Below are 16,091 nucleotides of genomic sequence, written 5' to 3'. Positions count from 1 at the left end.
ACCTTTTTGTCTACAGGTGGGTAGCCCATTGATCAGAGTTCTAAAGTCTTTCAAAGTTACTTGACTTTACAATGTTGTTGTCAATTGTATAAATTGTTCTAGTTCTGCTCACTTCATTCTGCATCACTTCATAAATATCTTCCCAAGTTTACCTAAGTCATCCTTTCATTATTTCTAATGACCCAATAGTGCTGTATTACATTCATATTCCTTAATTTGTTTAGCTGTTCCCCGACTGATGGCTACTCCCTTGGTTTTCAGGTCTTTTTTTTTTTTTAACAACAAAAAGAGCTGCTATAAATATTTTAGTCCATTTGAGTCTTTTCCCTCTTTATTTGAACTCTTTGAGGTACCAACCTAGTAGCAATATCCTGGGTCAAAGGGTTTGCATAGTTCTATAGCTTCGGGGGCATAGTTTTAAATTGCTTTGCAGAATGTCCGAATCAGTTCAAAGTTTCACCAACAATGCATTAATGTATCTGTTTTCCCACAGCCCCTCCAGCATTTCTTGCCTTTTTTATAATCAACTTTGCCAATTTGAGGTATGTGAGATAGAAACTTAGTGCTGTTTTAATGTACATTTCTGTAATCATTAGTGATTTGGAACATTTTTTCACTTTGTTGTTAGCTTGGATTTCTTCCTTTGAAATCTACTAGCTCACATCTTAGCTCCCATTTCCTCACTACCTTAACTCAGCACCCCCTTCTTGTCAAAGAATCCAATTAAAAACAAGCAAACAAAAAAACTCAGGAATAGAAGTCAGACCTCTAGACTTTAATATCAGCTTTGTACTTACTAGTCATATGACCTTGGGCTCATCATTCCTTAGGCCACAGTTTGCTCATCTGTCAAGGGGATTTGATGAGATCCTTTGTGGCTCTACTATTGTGTAGCTTCTACAATACCTAATCAAGACGCCCTTTTCAACCTTCTGCTTTGATTATAGTATTCTGCTTTTCATGTTCTGGTCCTTTTCTGCTCACCTTGCCTTTCATATAAATTCATGTCTGTGATCTCTATTTCTTCATCATTCCCTTCTACCTTCCCTTATACTTCACATTAATTTGCAAAAATGAATTTACACAAAAGTTAAACAAGGAGGGTTGCATTCTCTTGGAAGGATGCTTTAAAAGACTTCTTTAAAGAATAGGCTTTTTTTCTTTGTGTATAAAGTGATTTACAAAAATATCATTTAAGTAAACCTTTCATTAAGCACTAATACATTTTTTAAAACATAAAGTGAGATATAAGTTCCTTTTTTTCATTTTTTTCATTCATTAATGCAACAAAAATACATGAAGCACATAGGTGCTGGTTGAAATTTTTGGCTTCTTTTCCTAACATTTGTTTCCCTTTATTCTAATTGTGCCTTCCATTGGTCTCCATACAGGTGGTTATTTTTTTTTTTATTATGATATGGTAAGTGTGATTTTAAGAGTTTGTTCTTTACCTTAAAAAATGGATGTTTTCTCATTTTTGGTTTTTGTTTGTGAATTAAAATTATGATTTTGATTACTGGAATTGAAATGGTGGTACAGTTGGATACAGTGGGCCTGGAATAAGGCAGATAAGTTCAGATCTGGTCTCAAATACTAGTTTTGTGACCTTGGACAATTTACTCAAACTCTGCCTGCCTCAGTTTCCTTGTCTGTGAAAAGGACATAATAATAACATCTATCACTCAGGGTTGCTGTGAAGATCAAATGAGATTATATCTGTAAAGCACTTGGCAAAACTTGGAGTGCTATGAAAATGCCAATTATTATTATTGTTATACTTATAAGTTGCAATAATCTGGGTCATCAGTTTCTTTTTAATTTTGCCACTAAACACTCCTTACTTCCACTTTTGAAGGAGAAGAATGAATTTTAACTGTCTGGAATATGTATAACTAAGCTGCTTGTTTTTAAACCCAAGAGACTTATGTAATTTTACATGGCAACATGTGCTAAAACTTTTGGAGGGCGGAGATAGAATGAAGAAACAAACATTTGTTCAAGCCTCAAAAGTGTGCTCTCCACTTTTCAAAAGAGCAATTTGTGAGCAAAACATATTCCAGGCCAATTTGGTCACTGTAGGATTCATAAGCTCACCCATTGGCTAGATTCTTCTCCACCCCAGACCTAAAGCTTATAAATATCTTGTTTAAATCATTGATTTAAGAAACTCATTCCTTTCCAATGTGACTTTCATAGATAACATCTTTATGTGGCTGAATTCTTCCCCTCTTCTTTCTCCCCCCTGCACTTTGGGCTTTCTTCCAGTTCCTGATGTTTCGTATTGTAAATAAGTCCTTAAAAAAAAAAGCTTCTTGTTCCTGAATTCAGGTTATTATGGAGATCAGTTCTTTCAAAACAGCTCTGGAGAATCAAGAGCATTCTTTTTCTTAAGGTTAAATAATGGTCTGGGTATATTTTCAGTCTAATATCTGAATATCTACAGCTTCAGTAATATCTTAGTATAATTCAGTAACTTAAATAAATTTTTACTGAATGCAATAGATGTTAAGCATTTCCCGCTCTCTCCTATTCTGTCTTAGTGGAGAAGATGCAAAAATATCAGCATGCCTATTAAAATCATATGCATTTAAAATGTATGTAGTGGTCTAGCAATTAGAGTAGACAATAAAGTCCATTTTGGGTTACATATATGAAATCAGCACCACTCGTTACACCAGGTTATTTTCCTTTTCTCTTTTCTTTTTTGTAAATTGTATTTTATTTCTTCCAATTACATGTAAAGATAGTTTTCAGCACTCATTTTTTATAAGATTTTGAGTTACAAATTTTTTCCCCTCCCTTTCTCCCTTCCATCCTCCCTCCCCAAGACGGCAAGCAATCTGATATAGATTATACATGTGCAATCATGTGAACATATTTCCACATTAGTCATGTTGCGAAAGAAGAAATAGAACAAAAGAACAAGTCACAACCCCCCCAAAAAACAACAAAAATGAAAAATAGTATGCTTCTATCTGCATTCAGACTCCATAGTTCTTTCTCTGGATGTGGATGGCATTTTCCATCATTAGTCCTTTGGCATTTCTTGATCATTGCATTGTGGAAAACAGATAAGTCAGTCATCGGTGATCATCATACAATGTTGCTGTTACTATGTACAATGTTTTCCTGGTTCTGCTCACTTCACTCAGCATCAGTTCATATAAGTTTTTCAGGTTTCTCTGAAATCCAACTGCTCATCATTTCTTAAAGCACAATAATATTCCATTACATTCATTTACAACTCATTCAGCCATTCCTCAATTAATGGGCATTCCCTCAATTTCCAACTCTTTGCCACCACAAAAAGAGCTGATTTTTGTAAACGAAGGTAATTTCCCCTGTTTTATGACCTCTTTGGGATATAGATCTAGTAGTGGCATTGCTGGATTGAAGGGTATGCACAGTTTGATTGCCCTTTGGGCATAGTTGCAAATAGCTCTCCAGAATGGTTGGATTAGTTCACAACTCCACCAACAATGCACTAGTGTCCCAATTTTCCAACATCTTCTCCAACATTTATTCTTTTTTTTATCATATTAGCCAATCTGATAGGTGTGAAGTGGTACCTCAGAGTTGTTTTAATTTATATTTCTCTAATCAATAGTGTTTTAGAGCATTTTTTCGTATGACTGTAGACAGCTTTAATTTCTTCATCTGAAAACTGCCTGTTTATATTCTTTGTCCATTTATCAATCACCCCAGGTTATTTTCATAGGTACTTTTAAGTTAGGATGTATTTGTAATAGATGAACCAGACTGCTACTAAAATATTTATGAAATTTCTTAAGGTAAAAGTCATTACTTTTCTAGGCAGAACTCTTCTATGTGTATTGACTCCAATGCCAGATCTCTATCACTACAGCAAGCTGCCTTTCATATTATTACAATATTTCTTTTTGACAAGTTTCTTTAGATTAGTTTATCTAGAAGACCTTATCTAGATTTTGGGATTAGCCTATCACAACTATCCTTTCAATGATACTAAGAAATTAAAGATAAAGATAATGATAAGTACAAGCAGCATGGTTAGTGAGAATGAGATAGGGATGACTGTAGCAATTGACTAACCCACCAGCATTTTAGGAGACACATGTACTCACAGAAGTATAAATCAAAAAAATGACGTATTTTTTCCCCAGTGCTGGGTGGGGAATGTAAGTACGAGGTCTGCCATAACTAACTGTGTTTCCTTGGGCAAGTCACCCAACTACCCTAAGCCTCAATGGGTACAGCTCCAAAAAGAAAGAGGTCTAATTAGATTATTTCCAAGGTCTCTTCCAATTCTTTGATTCTATGTAACTGGTATTAGTGTACTCTGTACTGTAAGCTTGAAACATAATTCTGTGCAGCCTTGGGGTTGACCTAGTGCTTAACAAATACTTGCTGGTCTGTTGATGATAGTTATCCCTGTTTCATTGGTTTGAACTCTCTATAGTTAAATTGAAGAGGGTCCTTGGGTCCCCACAGAATGAAACAGTGCTGCAGAAACCCCTGCTCCATTCATAAAACACCACATGAGCTGACATGTAAGCGTAAATCCTGTGTAATGTTTCTAGTTAAAGTTTAACTCAAGATAATTTCAAACTGATGAGACAGGGATGACTGCATCAATCAATTGATAAGCATTGATGATTTTGGTTGATCTCTTCAGAACTTTCAAGTCTTTCTATATCATACTTAAAGAGCTAGACCAAACAATGAACTAACAAAAACCAAACAATGAACTAACAAAATTCTAAGTGATGTGGAATAGAGTTGGCCACATTGTGGCTGCACAGTGCTAGCTATGGTTCTCTGATTGCCGTCATGTTGAAGATTTTTAAAACAGTACCACCATCATCGAAGGGAAACACTCCCAGTGCTGTTCTTTATCGTTGTTGTTCAGTCATTTCAGCTGTGTCCAATTCTTTGTGACCCCATTTGGGGTTTTCATGGCAGAGATCCTGGAGTGGTTTGCCGTTTCCTTCTCCAGCCCATTCCTCATCAGATGAGGAAACTGAGGCCAACATGGTTAAATAACTTTTCCAGGATCACACAGCTAGTAAGTGTTGGATGCCAGATTTGAACCCATGAAGATGAGTCTTCCTGATTCTAAGCCCAGTGCTCTATCTACTGCACCACTTGTATACCCTATTGTTCTCAGCCCTATAAAAAGCAAGATATCCAGGCATCAGTCCTGCCCATAAGAGCTTATGTTACAAAACACATACTGATCCCACATTTTTTTCTACTACATCTGTTCAACTCAGTTTTCTCCATCTAATATTTGTGTGCAGGGTTTTTTTTTCCTCCCTCTCTGAGTCGAGGCATATCCTTGATGAGTGGTAACAGGAAAAAACAGCCTGGTATATTGGAAAGATCACTGGCTCCGGAGTCAAAGGCGCTGGGTTCAAATCATATCTCGGATACATAACTACCTATGTGACTTTAGGCACTTAGCTTTCCTGGACCTCAATTTCCTCACCTGTAAAATGAGAGTACTAAATTAGATAACCAATAAGGTCCTTTCAGCCCTAGATGTAGGATTTTATGAGATTGTGGAAACCTTGGCTTTGAAGGTATCAGTCATTCCCACTCAATTTGTTGGCATTACTGAATTTCAGAAAATTCCTTACTAGGTCATTCAAGTCATACTTGGAATTCTCAAAAAGTGATTGGCCTAGTGCCCTAATTCCTTTTCATTTTGTTCAATCTTGTACCCCCTGACCATCTGTCCCCTTCCTCTAACATTACATTGTTGCTAATTAGTCTTTTGTTGATGATGCTGTGATGTGTGAAGTTGAATATGTGAGTTTATAGATTCCACATTGCCACTGTCAAGTCTCTGATAGAGTCTTTTCTGTGTTACCTTTCAAGGAAGTTTGGGAGCACCATGGGCAGAGTATGGGACCTGGAATCAGGAAGAAAGACCTGAATTCAAATATGACCCCAGATGCTTCTTACTGGTGTGACCCTGGGCAAGTCACTTAACTGGTATCTGCCTCAGTTTCTTGATCTGTAAAATGGGGGTTACAATAGTACCTACCTCCCAGGGTTGTTATGAAAATTAAATGAGAAAATGTTTGTAAAGCACTTTGCAAACCTCAAATTGCTATATAAAAGCTATCTATTATTATGCTAGTTATCAATACTAATCTTTATGGTGAGCTTTTTTAAGACAACAAATTTTCTAGAGGTCATGAAAGATCACATGCAGAGCTTGGGTCGGTGCTGTAGGATAATTTTGTTCAAAAGTGATATTGTGACGTAGTTGGATAATATAAAAGGAAATAGTTGTAGCAGCTTTAGCCTCATAAAGAATATCTACATTACTTACTTTCTAGTTTTCTGGTGAAATAGCAGGCAGAGTGTAGGATAGAGATAGGGACCAGTCTTGTGATTTCATGCACACTCCCATGCGAGGGAACTCCCTTTACCAAGGCAAATGTCTCAGACCACTTAGAGTAGTGGTCTCAAACTTGAATAGGAATGGAGACCACTAAACATATATAAGGATCCCTGCTGGTACATATTGATTTAGATAATGTTAATATGTGATTTTCTATGTCTTCTTGGTTGGGCTGCTAGGTGTTGCAGTAGATAGATCACCAGGCCTGGAGTTCAGGTAGACTCATTTTCCTGAGTTCAAATCTAGCCTCAGATACTTACTAGTTGTGTGACTCTGGGCAAGTCACTTTGCCCTCTTTGCCTCAGTTTTCTCATTTGTAAAAATGAGCTGGAGAAGGAAATGGCCAGCCACTCCATCTTTGCCAGCTCACAAAGAGTCTGACACATACTGCCTATCTCTATCCACTCAGGGCTCTAAGCCAGAGATTTCACACCCACCTACAGGCCACGTGCCCACAACACTCCCAAGGGCATACCAAACCAGATTAAAATGTAATTGAGAAATATTTAATTGAACAAAATTCAGTAAGACATTTATTGTTATTGTTCAGTCATGTCAGAAACAGGATGTAGATAGGTATAACTGATAATGCGTATTTTTTTTTTAAATCTTCACTGAAGATAAAGGGATCAGCTTATTTAGGCTATGGCATCTGGGATAAATAAATTAAAGAACTTCTTGTGGTATCAGTCTGGAACTGGAATCAATTTTGGGGGTTGGGGGTGAAGTGACAGAGTGGGTTGTAAAATATCTCTCCCTGCCCCACCTGAAGATGGGAGCAAAGATCAGAGGTCCTCAAACTTTTTCTCCCCAAGCCCTAGGTTTTTAAATGTCTGATCTTAAAATATTCCAAGTACTTGGCCTGACCTATTTATTTTTGCTGTAATGTGACATTACTGTTCATTTTCCCTCCCTTTAACTCAAGGGTGGGGGACCTGTGACTTTGAGGACACACGTGACCCCCTAGGTCCTACATGCACCTCCAACTGAACCAAAAGGTCACGCTTGAGGACCTAGAGGGCCCCATGTGGCCTTGAGGCCGGAGGTTCCCCACCCCTGCTTTAAGTAATGCTTGTTGTTTCTGTTTATTGTTTGTTTGTTTTTCCCCCCCCAAAATGAAAGAGAACTTTGTTCCATTCAGAGAGAGCAAACTAACTTGACTCTTCTAGCCATTCTTGTGTGGAAAAGGCATACTTAACGTGTTCATCAACACAAACCAGGGAACCAGTAAATGCTTTATGTCTTGATATTTTCATCAGTGGCCAAAAAAGTTGATTCTATCAGGTCAATGGGAAGTTAGAGGAATTTTGCTCCTTCCTGAGCTTCTGGATTTATTCTGGCTTTGAGAATATTTGTGAAACAACATGACTAATGTGGAAATGGGTTTTGCATGACTGCACATGTGTAACCTATATCAAATTGCTTGACTTCTCAGGGAGGGAGGGATAGAATTTGGAACTGAAAATTAAAAAAAAAAAACAAAACAAACCAAGTGTTGAAATTGTTTTTGAATCTAATTGGGGAAAAAATAAAAAAATATTAAAAAATGAATATCTGTGACAGGTGTAAACTTCAGGATGATATCACAAATCCACTGATTTCTTATGCAATTTTACCCCCTTCATTGACGTGTAATGAAGTTAAGCCGAGTACTGAATTGAAATGATTTCCTGATTTCCCCCTACTTTTTACAGCAGTATCCAGGGAGGAAACTGGAGATTGGGTGTGCTGGAGCCAGCTCAAACCAGCTTGCAAGATCTGATTGTTAAATTTTTGGTTTGAGTATTTATACGTCAGAAGTTGACAAGTGATATAAAGCAAGGCTTGATTTATTGTTGTATTCATTTTCTATACTTAAATCGATGGAGAAAATATTACTAATGCAGATTAAACTCAAAATTGCACTATGTGTAAATTTTTTCTCTGAGAGCTGGTTATTAAATATTTGCCAGCACACTTTTGGCGTGTGGGTTTTGTAGGCTATTTGTGTTGTGAGATGGGGCTGGCCTGGTAACCGTAAAAAGATTTGGCAAGGGTCAAAAGAACAAGATGCCAGAGAAAACCTTCACTTTTTGCACAGTTTTGCTGAGGGTTAACCTTGTCTTTCTGCTCAATGGAAACATGTATCCTTCCTTGACAAATACTCATTCTTACTTTATGGGACTGTGAAAATCATGGACAGATCTGGGCACAGGGAGAATCGGAGAGCTGGGACAGAGAGGAGGAGTTGGGAAGAGTTAGAATACTGAGATTTGAATCCTGACTTTGTTACTAAGCAACTATCTGTCCATGGCAAATCACAACCTCTCTAGCCTGAAGATTCCTCATCTATAAAATGAAGGACTCCACTAGGCGATATCTAAAACTCTGTGGTTCTATGGCCGGCTCTAAATCCCTCAGATTTAGTCAGTCAGTTAATAAGCATTTATTAAGTGTCTTCTGTGTGCCAGGCACATAGCATCGGAGATAGAAAGAAAAGCAAAAGACAGCTACTACCCTTGAGGAGCTCACATTCTAATGGTGGAGATAGTGTGAAAACAACTATGTAGAGATAAGCTATGTACAGGATATATAAGAAATGATCAACACAGGAAAGGCAGTGAAATTTAGAGGGATTGGGAAAGGCTTCCTGCAGATTGTCAACTCCTCCATGTTGTAGAATTCCCCCTCTTCTCTTAGGATACCTCATATGGACCAAGTGAGGGAGAGGTTTTAAATATGTATAGCAGATATTACTAAAGTTCAATTTCTTGTTGTTTATATAAAAATATAAATAGATCTAATATTTTCTTCTATGCCCTTGAGATCTGTACACCCCAATTTGGAGAATACTACTAGATGGGCTGTCATGATATTGTTGTAAGAGAATAGTGGGAAAAGCACTTGATAAAATGTTAGGAGACCTGGATTTGAGTCTGAAATTTACCACTTCTAGTTGTGTGATCCAGGGCAATTCACTCTCCTAATATGTATACTACCTCCCTCCCAGGAATAGTTTGAGGGAAGTGTTTTATAATTTGTAAAGTACTGGAGAAAGCAGTTATTGGTAATAATAATAATAATAATAATAATGAGTTATTGGTAATAATGGTAATAATTGGTAATAATGATAATAAACTACACCCTCCCCTTACAATGGTCAAAGAGGAAGATAAAGGGTAGAATTGTCAGTTTCTAACCTGGTAATGTCAATCAGGCAAGGCACCAGCAACAAGAACTTATTAAGTACTTACTATGTGCCAGACACTATGCTAAGTACTAGGGACATAAATACAAGCAAAAATAAATCCCTGCCCTCAAGAAGCTTATATTCTAATTAAGGAAAACAATATCCAAAAGGGAGATGAAAAGCAAGGGAGGAGAGGGGAGGGAATAAGATGGAGGGGGAGGATAGTGTCCTTTTACACTTTTTAAAAAATAAGTTTATTATTTATTTTTAAACATTCTTTTTATTTTAATTTTAAGTTCCAAATTCTCTCCCTCCCCCCTCCCCCACCCACTAGAAAAGCAAGCCAAATGACATCAATTATACATGTGAAATCAGTTAAAACATATTTCCATATTAGCCATATTACAAAAATAAACAAAATAAAGTAAAACATTATATTTCAACTTATACTCAGAGTTCATTAGTTCTCTTTCTGAATGTGGATAGCATTTATTCCTCATGAGTCCTTTGAAATTGCCTAGGATCACTGTAACCAAGTCTTTCACAGTTGATCATCATTACAACATTGCTGTTATTGTATAAAATGATTTCCTGGTTCTTCTCACTTCACTTTGCATCAGTTCATGTAAGTCTTACCTTGTTTTTTCTTTCTGAAACCACCCCCTCATCATTTTTATAGTGCAATAGTATGCCATAACAATCATATGTCACAACTTGTTCAGCCATTCCCCAATTGTGCTGATCTCTACCTAGGAAGGGCACCTGCTCTCCAGGAGCCACAAGTTCTAGCTCTCCTTTCTGCCTTCCAAATGAGACCAGGGCCCCTGGGTCCTTGTGATCCCTTTCAACAGAGACCCAGAACCGCTTCTGGGCAATAGAATTGCCAATCAACACCAGCTGCACCAAGTTCCAGTAAAGGGTCCCCTATGATCTCTTTTTAACCAGTTGTCTGACCCCTTTACTGTCTCTGGGCAGAGAGCCACTGAAGTTGTTACTGCTGCCTCCAAGTTCTGCCACCGGTACTGCTGTGGTGTGCATGTGCTCTGGAGAGGCTTCAACTCTGGTGTCACAGATCTCTCCTGCCAACCTCCTAAGTTGTCTTAGGCTGGAAAAACGTCTCTCCCCGACTCATTGCAGGCTCTGCTGCTCCAAAATTTGATTTAAGGTATTAAAGTTGTTTGAAGGGTAATGTTGGGAGAATTCAGCTGGGTTGCTGGCTGCACTCCACCGTCTTGGCTCCTGGGCATGGTGTTAGTGAAGCCAGAGGCAGAACTAGTAAGGGAATGAAGTTTGGCTGACCTGGGTCCTTCCCCAAAATGGAAGCCCAAGGAAGGAACTTACCAGTGAGAAACAAACAAGGAGAATCTTTGCTTTCCTGAAACATTAGCCTGGTCATGGATGACTGTACCCATAGAGGGAAACTGGTCATGGAAAGAGTTGAGGGAATTGAATTATTAGAAAGATGTTGATCCAAGGTATTAGTATCCTTGCGGAATCATCTGCAAACTATTAGATAATGTCTCAAGATGATGGGGGTGAGGGGAGAGAGAGATAGAGACAGAGAAAGAGACAAAGACAGAGAGGCAGTGTAAAAGGAGCAGCTCTACCATCAACTTCCCCCTATTTAGGTTATTCGTACCGGTCAACACAGAGTCTTTGCATTTTTCCACCAAACTTTGTAAGAAAGGATGATCCTGCTTTTGTGGACTTCACTAACAAAATATTTGCTTATGAAATTCTCTTCTGATGAAGAAGAAATGGATTTAACCACTCTGACCTATGAGGTAATTTGTTCATTGTTTTGTTTTGAAGTCAAGGCCCAAATCTTGAAATCATGAGTATAATATTTGAGGGAAAACCTTGAAAAAATTATTTTGGCATAAAATTAGTTGGGGCATGTCGTCCCATTTGAGAATTCCTGAACTCTAACAAGAAACCATTTCCCCATCTCAAATTACTCACAATTCTGTGTACCTGATATTCATTCCTAATTAGTCAACCACAAGCATTTACTATATACCTACTATGGTGCTAGTTTTGAACTAGGTACTCAGAATACAAAGACAAAAGTAAAACAATACCTACCTTCAAAGTGGGGGGAAGTGAAGGAATGGGAATAAGCATTTATATAACACAAACTATGCCAGACACTGTGCTAAGTGTTTTTTCCAAATCTTATGTCATTTGATCCTCACAACAGCCCTGTGAAGTAGGCGTCATTATTATATCCATTTTATAGTTGAGAAAACTGAGGCAAACAGAGGTCAACCAGATCACATAGCTAGTAAGTGTCATTGTTCAGACATTAGAACTCAAGTTTTCTTGATTCCAAATCCAGTGCTCTATCCATTGTACCCTAACTGCCTCTGACATGTAGGTATATATGTATACACGTATATATGTGTACATACCTATAAAATGTTTTATACACACACACACATATACACACAGGGGTGAGGAGAGTGAGAGAGCATGTGCAAATTTGTTACTTGATGTATAACTGGGGTAGAGTGATCACCTCTTTCTATACCTGCTATTATTTTTCCTTATTTGTTGTCAACCCAGATTCTAAGACAGTCAAAAGACATATTTTGATATTTCCTTATTGATAAAATTGGAACAGCTCTTTAATTATCTCTGAGTCCCACATTAGTTTATTAAATAACCTGGAAAAGCCTTTTCCCCATGAAATTTTGCTCATTTCTCTCCCTCCCTTCCTACTGCATACACACATACACACTCCTAATTGCTTAAGTTTAAATTAACATCAAAGTTATTGATGATACGATTTATTAACAGTATATTAAACAATAAAAATGTTTTCAGGTTTTTTTTTACAACGTATCATCCAGAGTCACCTCTGTCACTGCTTCTGTTTTCTTCTCAATTCTAGTTCTATCAGGTTACCAGTTAAAGTCTCTTCTCTTTAACCTTAGTCCTAAAGTCCATTGGTGTGAGACTCTTTCTTACCAGTGGGCTTTAGGGTTAAGTTACATCAAAAATTCTCTTCACAAAAATAAGATTTAAGCTCAGTTCTTTCGGGAAATAAGTTTTCTTAGTCCTTTCTTTTTATCCTGTCCTCATTCATCACAATTAATAGACTCTCCAGAATTACAGTTGAATGCTGTCTCCTCACAGATTCCTTATAGAACATCAGTTAAACTGTAATTGTTCATGATTCTATCGCATCTTCATTTCTGGGCTTCTTTTAGGAGGTAACTGGCAGATTCTTGATATTTTCACTTTGATGTTTGATTCTAGTAGTTTTGAGCAGTTCTCATTCATAATTTTTTGAAATATGATTTCTAGACTTTTTATGGTTGAAGTTTTCAGGCATTCTGATGATTCTGAGATCATAATCCACTAATAAATGGTCCTGACTAACATAGAAAAACAAAGTGAATTTACATTGCTAGTAGAATATTGACAAGTTGTGGTTAGTTTCTCTCATAGTCCTACCTGTTAGTTTCTCTGAATGTCTCAGGTAGGAATTTTAGAGAACCAGGAAAAAACAACCAACGTGTTTTAGGTGATTGTTTCTGTTTGGGGAAACCTGTCTTTTTCTATTACGGTTAGGAGCTTTTATTTGTGTATGGCAGATCTTTCAATTGATATTTTACTGCCTTCATTAAAAAAATATTCTGGAGAAGACTACAAGGGGATTTGGGGGATGTGTGTTAGATGGTAAAGAGAATACTAAAAGCTAGCCAGATGCTTTTATTTGTGTCTGTTGCTCAATAGGAGAAGTAGGTCTGTAAAATAGACTGGAGAAAAAGGGCTTTATAAGAATGCAACCAAACCAAGGCTAAAGTATGCCAACACTTTTTAGATACTAAATGAGTGAGAAATATAACATGTTTAAGGACATAACTTATTCTCAGTTTAATCACCAATGGATAGGCAAAGGCTTAAAAAAAACATTTTTTTTTCAAATTTCAAATATAGCTGTGTCTGACTTGGACTTCTTTCATTTGAAGTGAACTCCCAATTATGTAGTTTTGAAATCCTATGGAAGAAGGCTGATTAATCATTTATTTCAGCAGGATTTTACGTATACACGTTAGAAGCTTAATAAATGTTTTTCTCTGCCTTCGCTTCTTTCTTCATCTCCACTTCCCTATGCTGTGTTTCGATGGGTACAGAGAGTGAAGAAATTCTCTCTTATCAATTCAGGTTAGCACTTGCTCTGAACCTTTTCATCTTAGAAAGTTGCCTGGGGGTTGTGAGAGGTCAAGTGCTTGACTCAGAAGTCAGGGCCAGTATGTGTCAGAGGCAGTACTCAAAACTAGGGTTTCCAGATCCTGTGGAATTGAGTCTTTATTCCCCATTCAACTTTTTCTTGTGAACTTTTAGCTTTCATCTCCAAATACTGAGTATCAGATGCAGCAGAGGTGCTGTCTGGCAAATTCCCTAGAGGAGAGAATGTGGTGAAGTATTTGATTTCAAAGGGCCTTAGTTCAGGGATACAAGATGTGTAAGAAGTAAGTAGAAGAATCCAGATGTCAACAAAACAAATAATTAGGGAAAGAAGGTGCTGTGAATACAATTGTAAGCAAGACTATCCTTTCCCCTCTGCTAAAATCAAATACATATTATTTGACTAATAAAGAAGCAATCTCATTTACTTAGGAATTTAAAGGTTTCTGAATGGATATATTTTCTCCCTTTTAATTTCCATGGTATTTAGTGAGGGAGTTTCACTAGTTCTGACCTTATCTTGGACTATTGTAAATGTCAGACCTGATCCAGTCAAGACTTATTTAAGGAGTTCATCACAAGCTTTACATAAAAAGCAATCCTACTACAAGTGGTTTAAGAGATCCCTAAAACTGAAGAGTTGAGGCAGATGGTGGAGTTCTTCAATATAAGCAGGAAGGCCTTCACAAGATCTATGGAAAATTTAAATCTTTGAACAATGAGTGATAGTGGTGGTGGGAAGTACATTTTTGATAATCCTACAGAATCATCAAATGTCTTAATCTTCAGTGAAGCAAGAGGGGGAAGGATCCTGTAGCATTTTCTTTGCTATATCATGCTTCCTTCAGGGCATCTACAACTCTTCCTGGTTTCAACTCCATGGAACCAGAAGCCCCTCTCTGGAGAGTCTCATCACCATGCTTCTAGCTTAAGCCTCAGGTACCACCTCTCTCAGCCTCCTCTCCCCTCTGATTGGAGAGCTAGAGGTTAGAGTACTGAACTCTCAAAGCCTTCCTTTAGAGAAGGCAGAAATTGGGCTCCCATCTTACTCTACTTTGCATCTGCAGATTTGCCCAGTTTCAACTCCATAGAACAAGTTGTCCTCACCAACTACCACAGCCCCTCTTCCAGCTTCCTTTTGTGTATTGTCTTCCCTCGTTAGATTGCAAGCTCCTTGAGGATAGGAACTGTCTTTTCTTTTTCTCATTTGTATCTCTAGCACTTAGCACAGTGCCTGCTACATAGTAGGTGCTTAATAAATGTTTATTGATTTGAATAGAATCATAGTCTTTACATTAGAATCACAGAAAGTGGAATGAAGAACATCACTCTTTAGTATACCACAGTGCAGGCAATTAAGCACAGTTCTAAGGTCCCAGGATTGAGGCTGTATTCATGTTTATTGGGAGCATTTGAAAGGGGCAATTATGTTGTTTTCTGGGGTCCACCTTCAGCAAGTTCTCATCCATATTGACAGAAAGGTCTCTCCAATTATCAATACTCAGTACAATAGCCCTTCAAACCTTTAACATTATAGACTATCAAATTACTCTAGAAAATATTGAGAAACCATTTTATGGTTAACTCAAATGGTACAAAATACTTTGGATCCAACTTTTCCTTTCTTTGGACTCCATAAAGCAAACTCTTCTAAAATTAATATTCTCTCTCTTCATCTTCTTCCTTGAAGGTTGGGCTGTTCCCCAAAGGCCTGTTTTTGGACCTCTTCTTGAATGTGGGAATGCAAGATAATTGATTAAGGGATGATAGGATGATTTTGTTGCTTAGTCATTTTCCGTTGTGTTCAATTCTTTGTGACCTCATTGGGGTTTTCTTGGCAAAGACACTGGAGTGGTTTACCATTTCCTTCTCCAGCTCATTTTACAGATGAAGAAACTGAGACACACAGGGTTAAGTGACTTGCCTGGGGTCCTACAGATAGTAAGTGAGGCCAGATTTTAATTTAACCAAGTCCTTTGACTTTGAATCCAGTACTCTTTCCACTATAGCTTCTCTTCTTTTATACATTCTTTGTGCAAAGTGTGGGCAATAAACAAGGATGAAGATATATATGTATATATATATATATATATGCACACATACACATATATGTATATATATATATATGCATGTATGTATAAGTTTGATACCATAGATATCCCTGAGTTTGGGTAAGGCATAATTTATGGCTAGGATATAAGTATAGCAGAACATCCTTATTCAAAAGAAACAGACTAGACAAGAGTGATAGAATTTCATCATATGAATATTTAGCACTATTTTAACATACAATATGTAGGCATATTCATGTAAGGAAATTAAGGAATTATAGAG

Source organism: Vombatus ursinus, unplaced genomic scaffold, assembly GCF_900497805.2.
Source record: "Vombatus ursinus unplaced genomic scaffold, bare-nosed wombat genome assembly UNPS02014812.1, whole genome shotgun sequence".
Lineage (NCBI taxonomy): Eukaryota > Metazoa > Chordata > Mammalia > Diprotodontia > Vombatidae > Vombatus > Vombatus ursinus.
Note: the sequence above shows the minus strand (reverse complement) of the source record.